The sequence below is a fragment of the Pseudorca crassidens genome, chromosome 6 (genome assembly GCF_039906515.1).
Source record: "Pseudorca crassidens isolate mPseCra1 chromosome 6, mPseCra1.hap1, whole genome shotgun sequence".
Lineage (NCBI taxonomy): Eukaryota > Metazoa > Chordata > Mammalia > Artiodactyla > Delphinidae > Pseudorca > Pseudorca crassidens.
Window position 1 is genome coordinate 62,261,396 of NC_090301.1, and position 12,708 is coordinate 62,274,103.

General features: G+C 38.2%; 1 non-coding gene across 1 annotated transcript; it reads left to right on the forward strand.

Annotated features, from left to right (window-relative positions):
• The first annotated feature begins 4,809 nt into the window (after positions 1-4,809).
• On the forward strand, positions 4,810-4,935 carry LOC137226872 (U6atac minor spliceosomal RNA). Its single transcript, XR_010944569.1, has one exon. It is a non-coding gene; the product is annotated as a U6atac minor spliceosomal RNA (small nuclear RNA).
• Positions 4,936-12,708: the final 7,773 nt, after the last annotated feature.

Here is a 12,708-nt window from a genome sequence, read left to right on the forward strand (position 1 = left end):
AAGAAAAGCCACCGCAATGAGAAGCACACGCACCGCAACGAAGAGTAGCCCCTGCTCACCGCAACTAAAGAAAGCCTGTGTGCAGCAGCAAAGACCCAACGCAGCCAAAAATAAAATAAAATAAAAATAAAAAAGATCCCTCATTCTCTTTCCAGTCAATCACTGTTCCTGTCTCCAGCCCCATGTGCTATATACAAATATTAAACCTCAATATTCCCTTATTTGAACTCAACCTCTATTATTCTAGATCTCTTACTCCTTTTCTTCCATTAAAACTATTATTGGGCTTCTCTGGTGGCGCAGTGGTTGAGAGTCCGCCTGCCGATGCAGGGGACACGGGTTGCAGCTTAGTTGCAGCTAAAAAAACAAACAAACAAACAAAAACTATTATTAACTTGATTAAGTCCTTACCCCTATATTACTGTCTCCCTCAATTTCATCCCCTTCCTTGTCCCTTTTTTCTCCATCTAGCCACGTACTCCCTGGTCCATCACCACAAACATTGTCCTGCCAGTTCCACCCACACTCTCACCCCTCATGCTTCTGTTGTCAAAACTACTATCCTGAATCTGTTCAACTTTAAGGCCTCCCTTGCCCCTGCCTCAATATTTCAGGAGAAAAAATATATAACTTTGCAGAATGGTGCATTAGAGCTATTGCCTTTGAAGAAATTTCTTCAACCTGATAAAAGAGCATCTGTGAAAAACCCACAGCTAACACCATGCTTAATAGTGAAGTGCTTAAGACTGAAAGTTTTCCCTCTAAGATCAAGAAAGCCTACTTCCACCACTGTTATTAATATTGTATTAGAGGTTCCACCCAGAGTAATTAGACAAGGGGGGGGGAAATCAAGATTGAAAATAAAGAAGTAAAACTATTTCTATTTGCAGATGACAGGGCATTATATATAGAAATTATATACTAAGCATTATATACTAAGAAATACACATACACACAATTAGAGCTAATGAGTTCAGAAAAGTTGCAGGACCAATAACAAAAATCAATTGTATTTCTATACACTAGCAATGAATGATCTGAAAATAAAATTAAGAAAACAATTCAATTTACAATAGCATCAAAAAGGATAAAGTACTTAGTAATGAATTTAACAAAAAAGTGCAAGACATACACTTAAAACTATAAAATATTGTCAAAAGAAATTAAAGAAAGTCTTAAAGATTGAAAGGCATCCCATGTTTATAGATTGGAAGATTTAATATTATTTAGATGGTAATACTCCCAAATTGATCTACAGATTCATTGCAACTCCTATCAGAGTCCCAACTGTTTTGTTTTGGGGGTGTTTTTGGCAGAAATTTACCAATTTCTCTTAATATTCATATGGAAATGCAAGCAACCCAGAGAGCTGAGACAATCTTGAAAAGGAAGAACAAAGTTGAAGGACCAATACTTCCCATTTCAAAACTCACTACAAAGCTATAGTAATAAAGACAATGTGGTATTGACATAAGGAGACACATATAGATCATGAAGTAGAAGTGGGAGTCTAGAAATAAACTCATACATCTATGTTCAATTGATTTCTACAAGGATGCCAAGACCACTCAAAGACAACAGAGTCTTTTCAATAAGCTGTGTTTAGTTAACTGGATATCCACATACAAAAGAATAAATGTGTATCTCTACATCATACTATATTAAAAAGTCTACTCAAGATCAAAGACCTAAATGAAAGAGCCAGAACTATAAAACTCTTAGAACACATAGGTGTAAATTTTCATACCTTGAATTGGGCAACAGTTTCTTAGAAATAACACTTAAAAATAGATTCGATATCATCAAAATTTTAAACTTTTGCATGTTAAGGGAAAGGGAAAACACAACCCACAGAGTGTGAGACAATATTTGCAAACCATCTATCAGATAAGGATCTATTATCCAGAATATGCAAAGAACTTTTACAACTCAACAATAAAAACACTAATAATACAATTTTTAAATGGGCAAAGGATTTGGATAGTCATTTATTTGAAAAAGATACACAAATTGCCAAGAAGGATATGAAAAAAAGCTCAATATCACCAGTCATCAGGAAAATGCAAATACCACTTCACACCTGCTAAGATGGCTATAATTTAACAAATAGAAAACACGTGTTGTTGACAATACAGAAAAAATTGGAATCCTCATACATTGCTTGTAGAAAGGTAATGCAGTGCAGCCACTGTGGAAAAGTTCGGTGTTCCTCAAAAAGTTAAACATAAAATTAACATATGACCCAGCAATTCCACTCCCAGATATATAGTCTAGAGAACTGAAGACATATTCATGCCAAAACTTGTGCATTAATGTTCATAGCAGTGTTATTCATAATAGCCAAAAAGTCAAAACAACCTAAATGTCTATCAACTGATGAATGGATACACAAAAGTGGTATATCCATACAATGAAATATTATGCAGACATAAAAAGGAGCAAAATTCTGATACATGCTACAACATGGATGGACCTTGAAGACGTGCTAAATGATGAAGCCAGAAACAAAAGGATGCATATGACTTCATTTGCATGAAATGTTTGGAACAGGCAAATTCATAGAAACAGAAAGCAGATTAGTGATTGCCAGGTGCTAGGGGAAGAGGAGGAATAGGGAGTATTACTAATGGGTGTGGTGCTTCTTTCTGGAATGATGAAAATGTTCTAGAATTAGTGCTGTTGGTAATACAACCTTGTAAATCTACTTAAAAATCACTGAATTTTATACTTTCAAGTGACAAATTTTACCTCAATTAAAAATACACATATATGGCCTATAATATTTCTGCTTCCAGGAAGAGAGAGTAGATGTACTTTTCTTTATTCACCCCTGAGTACAACTGAAAACCCTGGACATTATATATAAAACAAACATGAAAAAACTCTGAAAGGGGAGAGAAAAAAGCAGACTGGCTAGAGCCCTAAGATCAAAGGAAGAACACAGTGGGTAAGTTCCCTGAGTTTTCTTTTGGTCTCATATAGTCCAGATTTGGAGCTGAAGAATCCAGCAATTCATAAACACCAATAGATGCAGACAAAAAGGGAAAGGGGCAGTCTATCAAGAAGGAAAACTTTCAGACAATAATCACTCTATTCCAGCCAAACACCACAGAAAACACTGTGGTCCCAGCCACATCCACACTAGTAAAGGCCAAGTGGGGAGCCTAGACTTCCACCTTACTCAGGTTGTGCCAAGGTCCCCATCCCCTGCTCCTCCCAACCCCATTTTTAGTGGAGACCACATAGGGAGACTACACTTCCATCCCCATTTGACAATAATAAAGAATATAACATGGGATATAGCTCTTGAAGGATAATAGCTCTTGAAGGATAATAAGGAAATATTAATAAACAACTTTACAAACATAGATTTCACAATTTAGATGAAATGAACCAATTCCTTGAAAAACAGAAATTACTACAACCTAATACGAGATAGATAATTTGAATAACGCTATAGCTAATAAGGAAATTAAATCCATAAGTTAACACTCCCTCATTTCCAGGCCCAGATAGTTTCACTTGAGAATTTTACCAAACAGTTAAAGAAGAATTAACACTAATTCTATGCAATCTCTTCCAGAAAAAGTAATAGAAGGGAACATATTCCATTCACTTTATGAAGCTAGTAATACCCTGCTACTGAAACCAAACAAAGCCAGTACAAAAAATGAAAATTACAAATAGTAATCATAAATATAGATGCAAATATCTTTAATAAAATATTAGCAAATAGAATTCAACAATGTCTAAAAAGAATTTTACATCCTGACCAAGTAGGATTTCATCCAGGAATGCAAGTCTGGTTCAATACTTGAAAATCAATCAATGTAATCCACCATATTAAAGGCTAAAGATGAAAAAAAAAATCACATGATCATATCAATTGATGTAGAAAAAGCCTTTCATAAAATTTAATACCCATTCATGATCAAAACTCTCAGAAAACAAGGAATAGAGGAGAACTTCCTCAGCTTGATGACAAACATCTACAAAAAACCTACAGCTAACGCTATACTTAGTGGTGAAAGAATGAATGCTCTCCCCCCCAAACTGGAAGTAAGGCAAAAGATGTCCACTCTCACCACTCATATTCAACATAACACTAGAAGTGCTAGTCAGTGCAGTAAGGCAAGCAAAGGAAATGTAAGGCATGTAGATGAGAAAGGAAGAAATGAATTTGTCCCTAGTTAGAGATGACATGATTTTCTACATAGAAAATTACAAGGAACCTACCAAAAGCAAAACAAAACAAAACAAAAAGTTCCCAGAACAAGTGAGTATAGTAAGATTGCAGGATACAAGATAAACACAAAAATCTATTATATTGGGTCGGCCAAAAATTTCCTTTGGTTTTTTTTTTTTTTTTTTTTTTTTTGTGGTACGCGGGCCTCTCACTGTTGTGGCCTCTCCTGTTTCAGAGCACAGGCTCCGGACGCGCAGGCTCAGCGGCCATGGCTCATGGGCCCAGCCTCTCCGCGGCATGTGGGATCTTCAAACCGGGGAACCACTGCGCCACCAGGGAAGCCCTCCTTCGGTTTTTAAGTAAAAATAAAACCCACATTTTTCATTGTCACCAAGAACTTATTGAACAACGTATTCACCGTTTTGTTCCACTACCTTCTGCCATTTTTCAGGCAACTTCATAACTCCATCTTCGCAAAACATTTTATCTCTTTGAGCAAAGAACTGTTCCAGGTGTCTTTTACAATATCCCAGGGAACTGAAATTTTTTCTGTTAAGAGAACTTTGTAAAGACCGAAATAAATGGAAATCCGAAGGTGCAATGTCTGGTGAAAATGGCAGATGGTGTTGTATGAAATGACAGAAGGTTAGCACTCCCCTTGACAAGGATGGAAGAGGCCTTCGGGCCTAACAACACGCATACAGTTAAGGCATTGCCATTTACTTCGTGGCATCTAACCACTGTTTTTACCCATTTATGATAAAAACTCTCCAGAAAGTGGGCATAGAGGGAAACTACCTCAACATAATAAAGGCCATATATGACAAACCCACAGCAAACATCATTCTCAATGGTGAAAAACTGACAGCACTTCCTCTAAGATCAGGAACAAGACAAGGATGTCCACTCTCACCACTATTATTCAACATAGTTTTGGAAGTCCTAGCCACAGCAATCAGAGAAGAAAAAGAAATAAAAGGGGGCTTCCCTGGTGGCGCAGTGGTTGAGAGTCCACCTGCCGGTGCAGGGGACACGGGTTCGTGCCCCAGTTGGGAGGATCCCACATGCCGCAGAGCAGCTAGGCTCATGAGCCATGGCCGCTGAGCCTGCACGTCCAGAGCCTGTGCTCCGCAATGGGAGAGGCCCCAAAAGTGAGAGGCCCACGTACAGAAAAAAAAAAAAGGAATACAAATAGGAAAAGAAGAAGTACTGTCACTGTTTGCAGATGACATGATACTATACATAGAGAATCCTAAAAATGCCACCAGAAAACTACTAGAGCTAATCAATGAATTTGGTAAAGTTGTAGGATACAAAATTAATGCACAGAAATCTCTTGCATTCCTATATACTAATGATGAAAAATCTGAAAGAGAAATTATGGAAACACTCCCATTTACCATTGAAACAAAAAGAATAAAATACCTAGGAATAAACCTACCTAAGGAGACAAAAGACCTGTATGCAGAAAACTATAAGACACTGATGAAAGAAATTAAAGATGATACCAACAGATGGAGAGATATACCATGTTCTTGGATTGGAAGAATCAACATTGTGAAAATGACTATACTACCCAAAGCAATCTACAGATTCAATGCAATCCCTATCAAATTACCAATGGCATTTTTTATGGAACTAGAACAAATCACCTTAAAATTTGTATGGAGACACAAAAGACCCCGAATAGCCAAAGCAGTCTTGAGGAGAAAAAACAGAGCTGGGGGAATCAGACTCCCTGACTTCAGACTGTACTACAAAGCTACAGTCATTAAAACAATATGGTACTGGCACAAAAACAGAAACATAGGTCAATGGAACAAGATAGAAAGCCCAGCGATAAACCCACGCACCTATGGTCAACTAATCTATGACAAAGGACGCAAAGATATACAATGGAGAAAAGACAGTCTCTTCAATAAGTGGTGCTGGGAAAACTGGACAGCTACATGTAAAAGAATGAAATTAGAACACTCCCTAACACCATACACAAAAATAAACTCAAAATGGATTCGAGGCCTAAATGTAAGACCGGACACTATAAAACTCTTAGAGGAAAACATAGGAAGAACACTCTTTGACATAATCACAGCAAGACCTTTTTTTTTTTGCGATACGTGGGACTCTCACTGCTGTGGCCTCTCCCGTTGCAGAGCACAGGCTCCAGATGCGCAGGCTCAGCAGCCATGGCTCACGGGCCCAGCCGCTCGGCGGCATGTGGGATCCTCCCGGCCCGGGGCACGAACCCATGTCCCCTGCATCGGCAGGCGGACTCTCAACCACTGTGCCACCAGGGAAGCCCACAGCAAGATCTTTTTTGATCCACCTCCTAGAGAAATGGAAATAAAAACAAAAATAACCAAATGGGGGCTTCCCTGGTGGCGCAGTGGTTGAGAGTCCGCCTGCCGATGCAGGGGACACGGTTTCGTGCCCTGGTCCGGGAAGATCCCACATGCCGCGGAGCGGCTGGGCCCGTGAGCCATGGCCGTTGAGCCTGCGCGTCCGGAGCCTGTGATCCGCAATGGGAGAGGCCACAGCAGTGAAAGGCCCGCGTATGGCAAAAAAAAAAAAAATAACCAAATGGGACCTAATGAAACTTCAAAGCTTTTCCACAGCAAAGGAAACCATAAATAAGAGGAAAAGACAACCCTCAGAATGGGAGAAGATATTTGCAAATGAATCAACGGATAAAGGATTAATCTCCAAAATATATAAACAGCTCATGCAGCTCAATATTAAAGAAACAAACAACCCAATCCAAAAATGGGCAGAAGATCTAAATAGATATTTCTCCAAAGAAGACATACAGATGGCCAAGAAGCACATGAAAAGCTGCTCAACATCACTAGTTATTAGAGAAATGCAAATCAAAACTACAATGAGGTATCACCTCACACCAGTTAGAATGGGCATCATCAGAAATTCTACAAACAACAAATGCTGGAGAGGGTGTGGAGAAAAAGGAACCCTCTTGCACTGTTGGTGGGAATGTAAATTGATACAGCCACTATGGAGAACAGCATGGAGGTTCCTTAAAAAACTAAAAATAGAATTACCATATGATCCAGCAATCCCACTACTGGGCATATACCCAGAGAAAACCATAATTCAAAAAGACACATGCACCCCAATATTCATTGCAGCACTATTTACAATTGCCAGGTCATGGAAGCAACCTAAATGCCCATTGACAGATGAATGGATAAAGAAGTTGTGGTACATATATACAATGGAATATTACTCAGCCATAAAAAGGAACGCAACTGAGTCATTTGTTGAGACGTGGATGAATCTAGAGACTGTCATACAGAGTGAAGTAAGTCAGAAAGAGAAAAACAAATATCGTATATTAACGCATGTATGTGGAACCTAGAAAAATGGTACAGATGAACTGGTTTGCAGGGCAGAAGTTGAGACACAGATGTAGAGAAAGCATACGGACACCAAGGGGGGAAAACCGCGGTGGGGTGGGGATGGTGGTGTGCTGAATTGGGCGATTGGGATTGACATGTATACACTGATGTGTATAAAATTTATGACTAATAAGAACCTGCAGTATAAAAAACAAACAAACAAAAGACAACTAAACTTTCTTTGGGTTATTTGTATGGAAATATGTTAATATAAATGTTTCAGACATTACATGAAATTTCTAAAGATCTTATATGTTCTGGTATAATGTTATAAGTCATAATTCTAGTTATTACTTTAAAATGTATATCTCAGAAATTTTAAAAAATAAAGAAAAAAGGAAAAAAAAATAAAGGAAAGAAAAAGAAATAAAGAAAAAAAATAAACGGCGGATGAATGAGAACTTCCCAGACAAGCTGTAATAGTTTTTGCGTGGTCATCAAACAAACATGCAGTCTTGCATTATCCTGATAGAAGATTATGCGTTTTCTGTAATTCTGGATGTTTTTCGTCTAGTGCTGCTTCCAGTTGGTCTAACTGGGAGCAGTACTTGTTGGAATTAATCGTTTGGTTTTCCGGAAGGAGCTCAAAATAGAGGACTCCCTTCCAATCCCACCATATATACAACTTCACCTTCTTTGGATGAAGACCGACCTTTGGTGTGGTTGGTGGTGGATCATTTTCCTTGCCCCATGATCTCTTCTGTTCCACATTATTGTACAGTACCTACTTTTCATCACCCGTCACAATTTGTTTTAAAAACGTAACTTTTTCGTTACGTTTAAGTAGAGACTCGCATGCGGAAATACGGTCAAGAAGGTTTTTTCGCTTATGTGGAACCCAAGCATCAAAGCGATTAACATAACCAAGCTAGTGCAAATGATTTTCAACTCTTGATTTGGATATTTTGAGTATGTCGGCTATCTCTGTGGTGTAACGTTGATAGTTCTCAATTAATGTCTCGATTTGATCGCTATCAACTTCAACTAGTCTACCCGACCGTGTAGCATCATCCAGTGAGAAATCTCCAGCATGAAACTTGGCAAACCACTTTTGACACATTCAGTCACAGCACCTTCTCCAAACACTGCACAAATCTTTTTTTGTGTTTTAGTTGCGTTTTTACCTCTCTTGAATTAATAAAGCATAATATGCCGAAAATGTTGCTTTTTTTCTTCCATCTTCAATATTAAAATGGCTACACAAAAACTCACCAATTTTGATAAGTTTTTTTAAAAATGCATGCTGATATGACAGCTGTCACAATGCAATCTAACAAAATTCAAAAACAAAACTTTGAATGAAGTTAAAGACAACTAAGAGATACTAGCGCCATCTTATAGAAAAAAAACCGAACCCTTTGGCCAACCCTATATTTCTATATATCAGCAATGAACACACGGACAACAAAATTTTAGATGCAATACCACTTACACTTGTGCAAAATAAAAATTAAATACTTAGGTGTACGTCTAACAAAATATGTAGAATACATATGCAGAAAACTACAGAACACTGATGAAATAAATCAAAGGCTTAAATAAATGAAAAGAGACTGTGTTCATGGACTGGAAGATTCAATGTTGTTAACATAGCAATTCTTCACAAACTGAAATGCAGATTTAACCTAATTCCTATTAAAATACCAAGAACATTTTCTGTAATATAGACAATACTACTCTAAAATCTATATGGAGGGACTTCCCTGGTGGTGCAGAGGTTGGGATTCCACGGTCCCAGTGCAGGGGGTCTGGGTTCAATCCCTGGTTGGGGAACTAGATCCCACATGCATGCCGCAACCGAGAGTTCACATGCCAGAGCTAAGGAGACGGCGTGCACAACTAAGGAGCCCTGGAGCCACAACTAAGGAGCCAGCAAGCTGGAACTAAGGAGCCCGTGAGCCGCAACTGAGACCTGGAATAACCAATTAATTAATTAACTATTAAAAAATAAAATAAAATCTATATGGAAAGGCAAAGGAATTAGAATAGCTAAAATACTTTATAAAAAGAAAAATAAGGACTTCTCTGGAAGTCCAGTGGTTGATACTTCGCCTTTCAATGCAGGGGGTGTGGGTTCGATCCCTGGTTAGCGAGCTAGGATCCCACATGCCTCACAGCCAATAAAACAAAACACAAAACAGAAGCAATATTGTAACAAATTCAATAAAGACTTTCAAAAAATGGCCCACATCAAAAAAATCATTAAAAATTTTTTTTAAAAAAGAAGAAGAAAGTGGGAAGAATCAGCCTACCCAATTTCAAGGTGTATTATATAGCTTCAGTAATCAAGACTGTGTGGTATTGGAGGATGTATGAATACACGGAACAATGGAACAGACTAGAAAATCCGGAAATTGACCCAAACAAATACACTGAAATGAATTTTCACAAAGGTGCAAAAACAATAATGGAGAAAGTATAGCCCTTTAAACAAATGGTGCTGAAGCAAATGGACATTCATAGGGAAGGGAACAAAATCCTCTACCTAAACATGACACTTTGTACAAAAAGATACCTCGAAATGGATTAAATAAAAAATGGAAAATTATAAAACCTTTACCAAGAAATAAAAACATAGGTGTAAATCTTTTTTAGTTCTGAGATTAGACAAAGAGTTCTTAGGCTTGACATCAAAAGCAGTATATGTGAGGGACTTCCCTGGTGGCGCAGTGGTTAAGAATCGACCTGAAAATGCAGGGGACATGGGTTTGATCCCTGGTCCGGAAAGATCCCACATGCTGCGGAGCAATTAAGCCCACAACTACTGAGCCTGCGCTCTAGAGCCTGTGAACCACAACTACTGAAGCCCACGTGCCTAAAGCCCGTGCTCCGCAACAAGAGAAGCCACTGCAATGAGAAGCCCGCACACCGCAATGAAGAGTAGCCCTCGCACTGCAATGAAGAGTAGCCCTCGCTCACCACAACTAGAGAAAGCCCGCACGCAGCAATGAAGATCCAAGGCAGCCAAAAATTAATTAGTTAATTAATTTTCTAAAAAATCACTATATATGAAAAGAAAACTTGATAAATTGGACCTCACCAAAATTTAAAACTTTTGTTTTCCAAAAGATTCTAAGAAGTTAAAAGACAAGCTGCAAACTGAGAGAAATACTTGGAAACCACATATCTGACAAAGGTCTAGTATCTAGAATATATAAAGAAATCCCAAAACATAACATTAAAAAACAAAACAAAACAAAAACACACCAAACAATTCAACTAGAAAATGAGCAAAAGAAATGAACAGATATTTCACCAAAATGGATATACAGATGGCAAAGTACATGAAAAAAATGTTCAACATTATTAGCCATTAAGGAAGTGGAAATTAAAACCACAATGAGATATCACCACATGTCTATCGTAATAGCTAAAATTAAAAATAGTAGTAACACCAAATGCTGGCTAGGATGCAGAGAAACTGGATCATTCATATATTACTGGTGGGAATGTAAAATGTTATAGCCACTCTGGAAAACAGTTTGACAGTTTCTTGAAAAACTAAACATGCAATTACCACAGGGCAGTTGCACTGAGCAATTGCACTCCTAGGCATTTATCCCAGAGAAATGAAAACTTAGGTTCATACAAAAATTTTACAGAAGTTTCCATAGCAACTTTATTTGTAATAGACAAAAAGCTGAGGCAACCCAGATATTCTTCAATATCTATCTTCTACCAGTTAAACAAACTGGTACATCCATACCATAGCAGTAAAAAGGAACAAACTATTGATACACACAACTTGGATCTCCAGAAAATTATGTTGAGTAAAAAAAAAGCCAGTCCCAGAAGTTTATATACTGTATACTTCCATTTATATCAAATTCTTGAAATGACAAGATCCTAAAAATGGAGAAAAGAAGTAGAAAGAAAGTAGTTGCTAGGAGTTAAACAGGGAGTGGGGGAGCTGGAGTGAAGTGGGTGTGGCTACAAAAGTGCAACATGAATGATCTTCAAGGTGATGGAAATGTTGTCTTGACTGTATTTGTCAATATACTGGTTGTGATACTGTACTACAGTTCTGCAAAATGTTATTGTTAGGGGAAACGGGGTAAAAGATACACAGGATCTCTGTGCTGTTTTTTACGATTATGTGTGAATCTGCAATTACCTCAAAAAAAAAAAAAAAGCCTTTGCCTCAGATGGGTCAACTGTCCTTCCATATACTCGGCTAGTCTGCATCATCCATCTAGCTCAAACTGCTCACTCTAGCTCCTTCCTCTCAACAGATACCACCACCACCAAACATTTACTGGGCATTTGTTATGTGACAAAGAACTTTATGTACTAACTTTATGCGCTAAGAACTTTACATGTACTAACTCGTTTAATCCTCATAACAAATAACTTTGAATTCTGTTTTTCATAGGACGTAGCAGCCTCAGACACCACTCTACTTCATCCTCATCCACCACTCCTTTTTTTCCCCTTCCTTTGATAATGAAAAGAAGGGTCCATTCCCCAAATTAAAGGCAATCCTTTCACTTAAGCACTGGATCATTCCTTTTCAGGATCCTAACTCCATCCAATATCCTCTTTCTTGCGTTTTGAACCCCTGCCTTTCAACTCCCTCTATTCTGTCTGAATTTAGGTATGTTCACAAATCCTTCTATCAGTTAAAAGATAAATAAATAAATAACTTCCCCCAACCTTACTAAGCATCAGCCATTCTCACTCCTCTTAGCCACTTTTCTTAAGAATTGTTCCCATTTACTCTTTCTAATTCCTTAACTTCCATTTAGTTAACTTCCATTTAGTTCTCCAACCGCGACAACTCAGCTTCTGCTCCTACTCTATGAAAGCTTCTAACTTCTTTCCAGCATTTGACACCACTTCCCATTCCTTAATCTAAACTCTCTCTTGCTTGGGCTTCTCGGACATCACCACGCTGTAAGAGCTGAGGTAAGTGACACAGTTGACCTAAAAAGAGGGAAACAAAGTAGGGCATGCGACTGGCAAAGAAAGCAAAGGTGAGTGGAGATTGCTACTCTTTGAGAGGGAGCTTTGGAGACAGGAGGCAGAAAGGACCACAGTGGGCATTAAAACAAATCGACCGTGACTTTCACCCTCACCTTCACCCTCTTTCTCCCCACTTCCTTCAAGGAC